The sequence below is a fragment of the Leptopilina heterotoma genome, unplaced genomic scaffold, assembly GCF_015476425.1.
Source record: "Leptopilina heterotoma isolate Lh14 unplaced genomic scaffold, ASM1547642v1 Lhet_369, whole genome shotgun sequence".
Classification (NCBI taxonomy): Eukaryota; Metazoa; Arthropoda; class Insecta; order Hymenoptera; family Figitidae; genus Leptopilina; species Leptopilina heterotoma.
Window position 1 is genome coordinate 163,847 of NW_025111048.1, and position 13,031 is coordinate 176,877.

The following is a 13,031-nucleotide window of genomic DNA, read 5'->3' on the forward strand; positions in this document are numbered from 1 at the left end:
TAATTTTTTTTTTTTTATTTCTTTAAATCGACACAAGAGTTGCGACTATTTTTAGGAAATCAAGCATTTAAATTATGAATTCAAGCGCAAGTGTGTGTTTATAACGGTTTTAAGAAAACGTGACTGGCTTTTAAGTTTTGTATACGATTACAGTAAAAAAAGAAAAAAAAACCCCACGCGTGATAAAACATCATATTTTGTTTAAATAGTTTTCGATTTGAAAAACTAGAAAAGCAATATAATTGAAATTTATTATCCCATAAGGAATGCGTCCTAAATTGTAAGATCTCTCTCTCCCTTCTAACTAAATTTTTTTTTCCTTTCTCCAATGTAGAATTTTCATTTGCATAACAAGTATGCAATCTTCTCCTTCAAGAGGATGAACATTTCGATTTGCCATTAATAGCCTCCAAGACTTGTAACTCTAAATTATAAATATAATCGAATTTTAGATATTTTTGAAAATTCAATATTAAAAATCGAAAAAATATTTAAAAAAAAGTAAAGTTGTCAAAAAATGAAGTCAGTAACACAAAGAAGGGAAATAAAAAAATTCATGTTTAATAAGAGATGAATTCTATAAATATTTTTTATTTTTGTTTAATAATTCCTTTCGGCACAAAACACTGACCTGTGGTCTCATTTATCATTTATGATCCACTCACAGAGCTGACATGAAATAAACAAAATTCCACACGTCTATTTCGATGGTGAACATCGTTGTGCGAATAGTAGGCCAAAAAATTTGCATGTTTTTTTTATTTCTTCTCTTAACTTTTTTTGTTTGAGGCATAAAATTATTGTGACATCTCTAGTCATATAATACAGTAAAAATAATGTTAATTTTGCAAAACAATTTTTTACTGCACTTGCATTTTGCAACAATAAACTTTGTCACTTTCTGCTGTCTATATTGCATGAACTAAAACTAAACATTTGTATTGTTCCATATTTGGACAATTATGCAAAAATAATCTCTTCATACGACCTTTTTTCGTAATTGTATTTAATTGCGAAAAAATAATTTACGAAAATATTTTTCTTTATAAAGAATATAATTTTTACTATAATTTTTACTAATAATAATTAGGATTTTTAATGAAATAACAGGATTTTTCAATAATTTTGACAGTCTTGATAATTTTATTATTAGACAATTGAAGAATTATTTTTAGAGGTGAAAATATTAGAAAGGATTAAAGAGATAAAACATGCGGGAGTCAGTTTTTATTTACCGTGATACTTAATCCCAACGCTCTCATCATCTCATTTAAATTTTATAAATTTTACAATCTCATTAAGAATCGAAAGTTTTTTTTATAGATTTAATAATTCTATTTTTAAAATGGCATTTTTTCTTTACTGCTTTCTTTGCTTTTTTTAAATCTTTTTTCAATTTTAGTATCGTTTTGTAAAAAATTTTTCACCTAATTATATTTTATTAGTTTTGAATTGAAGTGATTTTTTTTTGTTGAATAAACTTGTACATTCGTATAGGTCAATAAAAGCGCAAATCCTCTCGCTTCATACAAACGAGAAGACATTTGAAACTTTTTCTCACTTCCCTTCTTATTTTTTTTTCTTCCTTCTTTTTTTTGAGAATTGAAAAGACCTTTTTCTTAAGTATATTCTCGATGGAAAGTGCACTTTTCTGTTTACAGAAGTACAGTGCTAGCATTCAAATGATAAACTGTGAAAGAGTATCATTGTACCTTCGCATATATAAAACTTAGCGAAACAAATAAAAACGCGAGCGGAAAATCTCAGGAATATCAACATTACTTCAAATCTTATTTTTGGAAATTACTGAAATATTTAAAAAAATGGAATTTCGAAAAAATTCTCAGTCCATTGCTTTTCATAGTATTTTTTAAAAAAAACTTTTTTTTTCTGCATCTACAGGTACACATTTAGGTAAAAATAAAGTTTATGTTTAAAAAAATAAGCAGTAAAACTTAAAAAAGAAAATTTTTCGTTTAGAAATGTTCTTTACGATTGAAAGAAAAAGCAGAAATGAAATCGATCAGTATATACATATAGAAAAGGTCTTACGTTTCTGAGAGTCTGCATTTACTGCCAGCTGCAGAAAAGAGCCTCTCATTTCACGTTTTGAACTGTACAAAAAAAAGAGTCTAAAAAGTTCAATCGCAGGTTTTTCAAAGTAAACGAAGATGTTTTATTGGAAAAGAAAAAATTGTACGACTTTTATTTCAAAAAAAAAAAAAAAAAATTGTGTATTTTGTAAAACAAACGAAATAATGACACTAAGAATATTTATTTTTTTCATAAACTGATAATAATAATAATAATAATAATAATAATAATAATAATAATTAAAGTGTGTAAAAAAAAGTTGGAAAAAAGATTACTTTTATACACTTGTTTGCTCTACTATAACGAACTTGATAGTTTCATTGAGTGTAAAGAGTGATAATTTTCTTTCCAATACATTTATATCTGACTTTACTTTTTTTCTTATCGCCATTGAAATGTCGGCGCGGGGATAATAATTTAATGCTTTTAATCGGATAAAAATTTATGTTTTTTTTATTCCGTAATTATTTATGTTTAATCGTGTTGAAAAAATAGTTTTATCTTTTTTTTTTTTGTTTGCTTTCTTTTATCAACGTTTATTTATTTCTCTATCGCCGAATTATTATTTTTAAACTTGGTTTTATCGTCATATTAGTTTTGGATTTTTGTAATTTTTATATTTTCCCCCGAACGTTTATTGCTTTTTTGATGACAATCACTGGATCATCTAAAATCAATGAAATTCGAAATCTTGTTATAAATAAGAAATTATAAGTTTAATATAAGTGAAATAAAAATTTTCTGGAGCCAAATAATAAGTCTTCAGGACAGCCCTTGAGAAAACCGAAAATTTATAAAATAAATATTAACTTTCACTTGTTACAAAGTATTTAATTAATAAACAAAGTAGAATTTCAACATCCCTAATGAAACAATGAACGGGAACGAAAATATTAATATATCTCTCCTGTGTGGTAATAAATTATAACAATATGGAAACCTTTGATAGTATTATTTTTTTTATTAATCACTGAAAATAATTATTTGCGATTGTCACATTTTTCTGTAAATACAATGTAAACCAAATAATTAGAATTCTCTTTTTTATATCTATGACACTGTTCGACGCCCGCTTAATAAGCTTTTAGATTTCTGCTCTTACACTACATTATCGCTTTATTGGTAATGTAAGTTCGCTCATGAATAATTAACATTGAGCGATAAATGTTATGAACATTGATACGTGAATAAATTTATACTCTAATGAATTCATCATGTTTATATTTTGCCCCAGGAAGGCAGAAATTTACAGCTTATTATTTTCCATTTTTCACTCAAGTATTTATATGAATTTAATTGAAAATCACTATATTTGATGGAATAGCAAAATTTATTACAAGTAAAATTGATCTATTTTATTTACTCTGGATGATAAAGAATAATAAGAAAAGAAACGGATTAACTTAGAATAAGTATTAATTTTTATTCAGATTGTTATAAAAGTGTTTTTTTTTTGTCAGAAACGAAAAGGCACTTTAAAGATATCAATTGAGGTCTTGGCGAGCTTCGAGCAATTATGACGAGTAGGTCACGTTGATTAGTGAACTTGAACTAAACGAGACTTTTAATAATGCAACTGTCGGAGAGCGAGAGTTTTTGTTAGTTTGTGAATTAAATACTATAGAGATTGTTACGGATTATTGAATAAAGTTGAAATATTTTTTTTATTGCTCGTTTAATGCTAATTGTATTATTACAATATTTCGGTATTCTTGATTGCTGCTATAAAATTGTCTACTTTTTTGGTAGAAATACTAATTGCTGTAGAAATCGTTTCATGAATAAAAATCCGAGGGATATTTGTCTACTAAAGAAGCTAGGTTACCCTACAATTCATAACGTTACCCACTTATAAAATAAATTATAAGTTTTCAAAATAGATGATCAGGTAAATTATATAGACTAATTTATAAAGAAAAATTGGACCCAAAATTGTACGCCTACATTCTAGAGAATCTAAGTTTAAAATATTACAGGTACTTCTTTGGTAGTAGTAAAATTTTTAGCTTCTTTGCCTTAGTACAATTTTTTGAAGATCTGTTTCTTTTGGTATCTTAAGTTTATACGCTATTACACGCAGAATACGCTTCTGAATATTTTTAATTAAATCCTTTTGTTCTTCAACATACAGATCTCAGATATTATTGATGCGTATTCAAGAAGCGGACGTACCAATGATATGAATGATATGATGATTCTAAGACCATCAGCTTTCTGCATTTGGTTGTTGCCCTTACAATATGCACCAAGGCTTCTGGACTCAACAATTGTGCCTTACTAAACTCGCCAACTATCTTAAGCACCTCATTGGTGAATTTCTTGTCTGAGAAATCTTTAATCGGAATAAGATTTTCTTTTTTAGTGGATTTTGTTGATCTCCTCTGCAATCCTGTCAGTGCTTGAAGCTCGGTGAAACAAGCGACCCGCCGGCCGCCAGCCATCAGAAAAATCCAAAGGCGCCGACACACATAGTAGCGCGGTGGCCCTATACGGTTTAATCAACGCAAAAACAACGTACGCTAGCTATTACAGTTTATAGAAAAAAATGCAATAGTCACATTTTAAACAGCAATAATCTCCCTTTAATTTGTGACCAAGAAACAAGAATTTTGTCGAAAATTATTCGAGTTATGAATTTTTTTCGATTTTTTCTTCCAATTTATTATGAATTACGAATACAAATAAAAACAAAAAATTAAACAAGGACTGTAGAAAATTGCAACCTCCACGCGGCACACTCTAGGGTAATGAATTTATTCATTAGCTAATCGCAGCGATAGAAACAACTTATGCAAACTAAAATCAATATAAAAACTTTTAAAAAAGTATTAAAAAAACTCAAAACTCAAAACAGTTTTCTAACAAATTTTTTTTTTAATAGAAAATAAAAAAGGATTATCGCCTTTTAAAACGAAAAAATTGCAAATTTTTAATAGCCAGCGTCCCCACCCGCCCGCATCAGAAAAACGAAAATTAAAAAAAAAGTTCAAAAAAAATTCATAACTCGATCAATTTTTGACCAAATTCTTCTTTCTTGGTCGCAAATTAAAGAGGGATTAATGCTTCCTGTCATTGGACCAATAAGAATATGTTTAAAAAATTTTTGACAGCCAGCGTCCCCACCCGCCCGCATCAGAAAAACGAAAATTGAAAGAAAGTTCAAAAAAATTTATAACTCGATTAATTTTCGACCAAATTTTTGTTTCTTGGTCGCAAATTAAAGAGGGATTAATGCTTTTTGTCATTCGACCAATAAGAATATGTTTAAACAATTTTTGACAGCCAGCGTCCCCACCCGCCCGCATCAGAAAAACGAAAATTAAAAAAAAAGTTCAAAAAAAATTCATAACTCGATCAATTTTTGACCAAATTCTTCTTTCTTGGTCGCAAATTAAAGAGGGATTAATGCTTCCTGTCATTGGACCAATAAGAATATGTTTAAAAAATTTTTGACAGCCAGCGTCCCCACCCGCCCGCATCAGAAAAACGAAAATTGAAAAAAAAATTGAAAAAAAAATTCATAACTCGATCAATTTTCGACCAAATTCTTGTTTCTTGGTCGCAAATTAAACAGAGATTAATGCTTCTTGTCATTAGACCAATAAGAATATGTTTAAAAAATTTTTGACAGCCAGCGTCCCCACCCGCCCGCATCAGAAAAACGAAAATTAAAAAAAAAGTTTAAAAAAAATTCATAACTCGATTAATTTTCGACCAAATTCTTGTTTCTTGGTCGCAAAATTAAAGAGGGATTAATGCTTCTTGTCATTGGACCAATAAGAATATGTTTATAAAATTTTTGACAGCCAGCGTCCCCACCCGCCCGCATCAGAAAAACGAAAATTGAAAAAAAGTTCAGAAAAAATTCATAACTCGAACAATTTTAGACCAAATGTTTATTTCTTAGTCGCAAATTAAAGAGGGATTAATGCTTTTTTTAACTGGACCATTAGGAATTCTTTAAAACAATTTTTGATAGCCAGCGTCCCCACCCGCCCGCATCAGAAAAACGAAAATTAAAAAAAAAGTTTAAAAAAAATTCATAACTCGATTAATTTTCGACCAAATTCTTGTTTCTTGGTCGCAAAATTAAAGAGGGATTAATGCTTCTTGTCATTGGACCAATAAGAATATGTTTATAAAATTTTTGACAGCCAGCGTCCCCACCCGCCCGCATCAGAAAAACGAAAATTGAAAAAAAATTCATAACTCGAACAATTTTCGACCAAATTCTTGTTTCTTGGTCGCAAATTAAACAGAGATTAATGCTTCTTGTCATTGGACCAATAAGAATATGTTTATAAAATTTTTGACAGCCAGCGTCCCCACCCGCCCGCATCAGAAAAACGAAAATTGAAAAAAAGTTCAGAAAAAATTCATAACTCGAACAATTTTAGACCAAATGTTTATTTCTTAGTCGCAAATTAAAGAGGGATTAATGCTTTTTTTAACTGGACCATTAGGAATTCTTTAAAACAATTTTTGATAGCCAGCGTCCCCACCCGCCCGTATCAGAAAAACGAAAATTGAAAAAAAATTCATAACTCGATCAATTTTTGACAAAATTCTTGTTTCTTTGTCGCAAATTAAAGAGGAATTAATGCTTCTTGTCATTGGACCAATAAGAATATGTTTAAAAAATTTTTGACAGCCAGCGTCCCCACCCGCCCGCATCAGAAAAACGAAAATTGAATAAAAAATTGAAAAAAAAATTCATAACTCGATCAATTTTTGACCAAATTCTTGTTTCTTGGTCGCAAATCAAAGAGGGATTAATGCTTCTTGTCATTGGACCAATAAGAATATGTTTAAAAAATTTTTGACAGCCAGCGTCCCCACCCGCCCGCATCAGAAAAACGAAAATTGAATAAAAAATTGAAAAAAAAATTCATAACTCGATCAATTTTTGACCAAATTCTTGTTTCTTGGTCGCAAATTAAAGAGGGATTAATGCTTTTTGTCATTGGACCAATAAGAATAAGTTTAAAAAATTTTTGACAGCTAGCGTCCCCACCCGCCCGCATCAGAAAAACGAAAATTGAAAGAAAGTTCAAAAAAATTTATAACTCGATTAATTTTCGACCAAATTCTTGTTTCTTGGTCGCAAATTAAAGAGGGATTAATGCTTTTTGTCATTGGACCAATAAGAATACGTTTAAACAATTTTTGACAGCCTGCGTCCCCACCCGCCCGCATCAGAAAAACGAAAATAAAAAAAAAAGTTAAAAAAAAATTCATAACTGGATCAATTTTTGACCAAATTCTTATTTCTTGGTCGCAAATTAAAGAGGGATTATTGCTGTTTAAAATGTGACTATTGTATTTTTTTTCTATAAACTGTAATAGCTAGCGTACGTTGTTTTTGCGTTGATTAAACCGTATAGGGCCACCGCGCTACTATATGTGTGTCGGCGCCTTTGGATTTTTCTGATGGCTGGCGGCCGGCGGATCGCTAGTTTCACCGAGCCAGTGCTTGTCGTCTCTTTATTAAAACACTCTCTAAATCTGAATCAGCGAATTTTCACTGATTCTCAGCGATAAATATGCCACTATTTTAAAACAGCGTATATGCGCTAATTAATCAGTGAAGTTTCACTGATTATTTAGTGAAATTTCAGTAATTCACAGCGCATATACGCTATTTGGAATAGTGGCATACTTATCGCTGATTGAGATTTAGAGAGCAGCTTTATGCCTACATCCCAATCTTCGTTGCAGGCTGTGATGGCAAGTTTAGATGCATTACTGAAAACAGACATGCAACTAGCTTGTCTCGTTAAACTGTTCGAATTTTTTCAAACGGTTACCCAGACTTACTATCTTAGATTACCTTCAAGACAGGTCCCAACATGTAGCAATTGGTAATTACATATTCAAAAGTTTTCTACCAGATGCTACAGGGTTCCCCAAGCAAAAAAGTCCACAGAATGTCTGGGAACAACGGAATTAAAACTTGCTGCAATTGGGAAAAACAAATTTAAGAAATAATAGAATCGGCAGCATAAATAATGTCTGCATATAAAATCACTTCCGCCTTTGTTTACCATCTCTTCTTATATGCTTTTGGTCTTTGCGAGATTCTTCTTCGCCTCTTCATAAGCTGAGCGGAAGACTCCGCATACTCCACTACCTGCAATAAGATTTAGATTTACTTCTCCTTACACAGAAAGGAAGCTTAGTCTTCTTTTACAGTTTGCGAACTTATGATCGACTTCTCCGCACCTGAAGCACGCATTCGATCTGTCTGCCGCCTTAAATCTCTTCCTATGTGCTCATAATCGAGGCACCGATGATACCTTGTCACTGGGGCTCTCTTTCTGATGAGTCCTCTGGGCACGGAAACGACTTTGTTCTAGAAACGGTCCTAAAACGTTTTTAGAACGTTTTAGTCCGCCACATAACGGCTTAAGAACGTCCAATGTTCTGAAAACATTTTTAGAATGTCCTCCACGTTATGTGGAGAACATGAAACGTTCTAAAAACGATTTAGGAACGTTTGTAGAACAAAGACGTTTCCGTGCCCAGAGGGTAGATTTGTTGGGATTTGTTGGGACTCAACATTTGTTGGATCCTACGACCCAACTTTTCTGCTTCGCTCTTTATTGTTAAAGATCCAGAGCCTCCTAGACTTCTGCAACTTCGGTAAGACAATTCAGGTCATGGATCTCCAGTGTTACTATTACGATCCACCATCTGTACCTTTACCTAGATTTCCAATAACTTTTGACTTCTTGTTTAATGAATTTCTCCTTATCTGAGGATTCCCATCTGAATGAGGGCTCCTTTCTTCTTGGGTCTTACTCTCACCACTCGTGTTTGGCTGGTTTCCGGATTCACTTCTTTACGAAGCTTAGTCAGCAGATCCGAGGAATTTAGCCAAAGCAGTACCCCGCAGGTACTAATCACTTTTCCAATCGCACATACTGACTATCTGTTTTGGTTGTCATTTAGTGAAAAGCCCCGCCACCACGACAAGGTCTACCGAACATATCCATGATGCACATGATGTTTGGTTGAGAAAAACTGCGGCCCAAATCATCAATGAGAACGCGGTGATGTTCAACATCTATAGTGATAGTAAAATTACTAAAAACTACTTAAAGTTTGAAATACAATTACATCAAAATAGAATAATAAGCCAACTAAGAATCGCAAATAAATCAAGATTAACTCTCTGCTGATGCTAATGACCGATATCGCGAAAAATCGTCATTCTGGATACCTGGTGGGGACTATGGGAGTTACGTTCTTTGACGATAGAGTGGGGATAAGTTAGCATCAGCAGAGGGTTAAAAATATATCACAATAACTGTAATGTTTTTGTTAATTTTTCTAAAATAAAATTAATTGGCGTCTGACTGCCGCGATGGTAATAAATATTTGATTTGTGACAAAAGGATTATATGCTTTTAAAAAGTTAGGAGCATCTGTAGAGGTGTTTACCTTTACAGATGCTCCTAACTTTTGTTCACCTATTACAAATTAAAACCCCTAGATTAAAAAAATTATTCTCCTTCAGATTTAAAGAAGGTCACTCGCTTAATTTGATAAAAAAAAACATTCTAACAACTAACAAATAAATCCCGAATAGTGAAATCGTTTTCTATTTTTCCATAAATTGAAAAAAAAACTGTATGCAATAAATCGCTGATTTAAACATCTGATTATGAAAAAGTAAGCAGGTAAACACGCTTCAAGACTTCCTTTAGATTGCATAATATGATTTTAATGAACGTTACGGCGCTAAAGTCACGTGGCATTTTCTTTGTATTGCATGTATAAGGTGTTCACGTGTGAGATGCACCTGTTAACTTGCATTTTAAATACGTATATAAATATTATGAGTTTCTGCACGAGCACATACAAGTGTTTGCATAAATACAATATACATATACAGTATTGACGACAACAACAATATTTCTACCTGAGAAAATGCGTCTACATGTAAGAATAACTCTATTCTCCTGACATTGACTTTGCGTATATATTTCAAGGTCACGTTCAGTTAGAAAATAAAATTGTTATTCTTTCATACCATATATGATGTCACTGAAAAAGTGAAACCTCACATGGATTTTTGTAAGGTTTTTTTTTTGTAAATTTGACAAAAAATTAACTATCAGGGCTTAATTAGACGTAGTTAACGGATTTAATATTTCTTTATTTGAAAGTTAATTTCAAGATTTATGTGAAATAAAATTTAAACTTGATTAATTGCCGTAGGTCACGTTACGGCAGTCACACGTAGTATTTTTTTGTTGGCTTTAGATCAATATCTCAAATTCGATTCATTCTTCCTTCAGATCTCTCTTCTTAAAATACAGTTATTTTCTTTACAATAAAATTCTTTATGCGGTATAATTAAATTGGTGATTTTTATATTTTTTTTCATGGATTTTCAGAGAAGTATTTGAATATTTTATATACACAATAAAAAAATTAAGAAGTGAAAAATAATTTTTAAACAAGGATTAAGATTAAAATTCTCATGGGTAAAAATTCGGTTTGCTAGTCAAAATATACATAAAAAACAAAAAATTTTAGATTAGGTTTGTATTTTTTATAATGAAAATACACCAGTACCTTTCTTGGGAACGCCTCAATTAATTACTAATTAATTGAAATCATTAATTACTAATTAATTGAAATCATTAATCACTAGTTAATTAAAACCATAAATTACTAATTAATTATTAATTTAAAATTAAGATTATTAATTAGTAATTGTTATTATTATTAATTAATAGCTTATTAATTAATTAATTACTAATTAATTTAAGTCATTAATTACTAATTAATTGGAATCTTTAATTACTAATTAATTGAAATCATTAATTACTAGTCAATTTAAATAATTAATTACTAATTAATTATTAATTCGAAATTAAGATTATTAATAATTGTTAGTAATTGAGATTATTATTTAGTAATTAATTAGTAATTAATTATTTCAATTAATTTCTTCTTAATTAAAATCCTTTATTACTAATTAATTGTAATCCTTAATTAGTAATTAATAATTGTAATCCTTAATTACTAATTAATTAAAATCATTAATTACTAATTAATTGAAATAATTAATGATTAATTAATTGAAATCATTAATTGGTAATTAATTCAAATAATTAATTAATATTAGCTAAAAAATTAAGAATTAAATGAAATAATTAATTAATATTACTCAAAAATATTTAGAATTAATTGAAATAATTAATTAACATTGTTAAAAAAATTAAGAAAAATTTATATTTGAGTTTACTGTTTACTGAAGAAAATGAAGAAAATAGTTAAACTTTGTGTTCTATGGAAATAATAGAGTCGAAGAGACCACGTGAGAATTGATAACAATGCAAAATAAAATTCACGGTCATTCGTTGCAGTCGAGTGACTGAAAAAACGCAATTATCTGAACGTATTTCTCATAAATGCCGACAAAGCTATAGAGTTTATTTATAGAATATTAATTAGTAAATGTCATTTTATGTTTCAATTAATGTTTTTAGGATTAATACTTATTAATTAATAAATAATAATTATAAATTATTTATAATTATTTTATTTATAAACATTATTATTTATTTGTTATTTTATTATTAATAATTAATTAATTTTAATCCAAATTCAAATTTTTTCAATAATAACAAATTTAAATAATACTAAAATAATTTCTGAATGGAATCACTAAGTTTTATTAAACAAATTTAAAGATTAAACTTTGCATTTTTTCGGTTTATTTTACCCTTTTTTTAAATTTTTGTTCTTTTCTTGTAAATTTTTTTTATAATTTTTGTTGTGCAAGGATTATGCAAGGATTATTTAAATTGTAATTTCTCGATAAGCATGTTCATATAATAATTATATTGTTATTAGTAATTTATATGTCACATTTAATTTTATATGAGACACTGTTAGATAACAAGTGTATAATGATTGACGTTAATTTGAAATATTCATAAAATTTACATAATACAGTCATCATATTATAAATATAAAAGAGAATAATTTCTCGTATAATTTCTCTACGATAATAATTTTCCATGCATCACAATTTTATTAAATTTAGAAGAATATTTAAGTAACGAATCAGTTTTAATTTCGCATTTTAAATTTCCATTATTTAAAAATGTTAAATTCGCGAGAATTGATCATTTATAGTGATATGACAATTGTTTTGTGAATAATTCCTGGAAAATTCATATTTAATATTTATTTTTGGATTTTAATAAGTTCGTTACAAATATGAATTTAAATCCTATGGTTTCAGAGCAAACATTCAAAGTATATTTATTCAAATTTTGGGAATAATATTAGTGATTAAATAAAAAAAAACTATTTCTTTCCTCTGACCTCAATTACTGATTGTATTTTAAAGCAGCTGCCTGCATCTCTATGTCTAGCGCTGACGATATATATGTGAAAATCAACAAAAATAGACATGTGCAAAATATTTTCACTAATTGAATACAAAAAATTGTTACTGTAAATATTTTTAAAAAATGCCTGATGTTTATTGTTTCAATAAAATACAAAATTGATAATTATTCTAAAATTATTATTTACAATATTATTTATTAAATTTTTGAAACAATTATTTTACTTTTCAAACATTTTTTAGTTTTGTTTATTTTCTCGAATAAAAAATTAATTTTTTTTAAAAATACGGTTTAAAATGAAATAAATTATAATAACTTATTTAATATAGTAATTAATTTTTTTTTCTTATGACAGTTCATTGGCTGACAGCCGAGAGTCAAACCTAAAATTACTGTCAGATGAACTATTTCTCTCTCTCTCTCTCTCTCTCTTCTTCGACAGTAATTACTTGTTTTGACAAGTAAACACATAGTTTCTTGATTACAAAGTTCCTTTAGACAGTTTAATATAAATTATTTTCGGAAGTATGCAAATATTTTTTTTATTAAAAACAAAGTTTTATA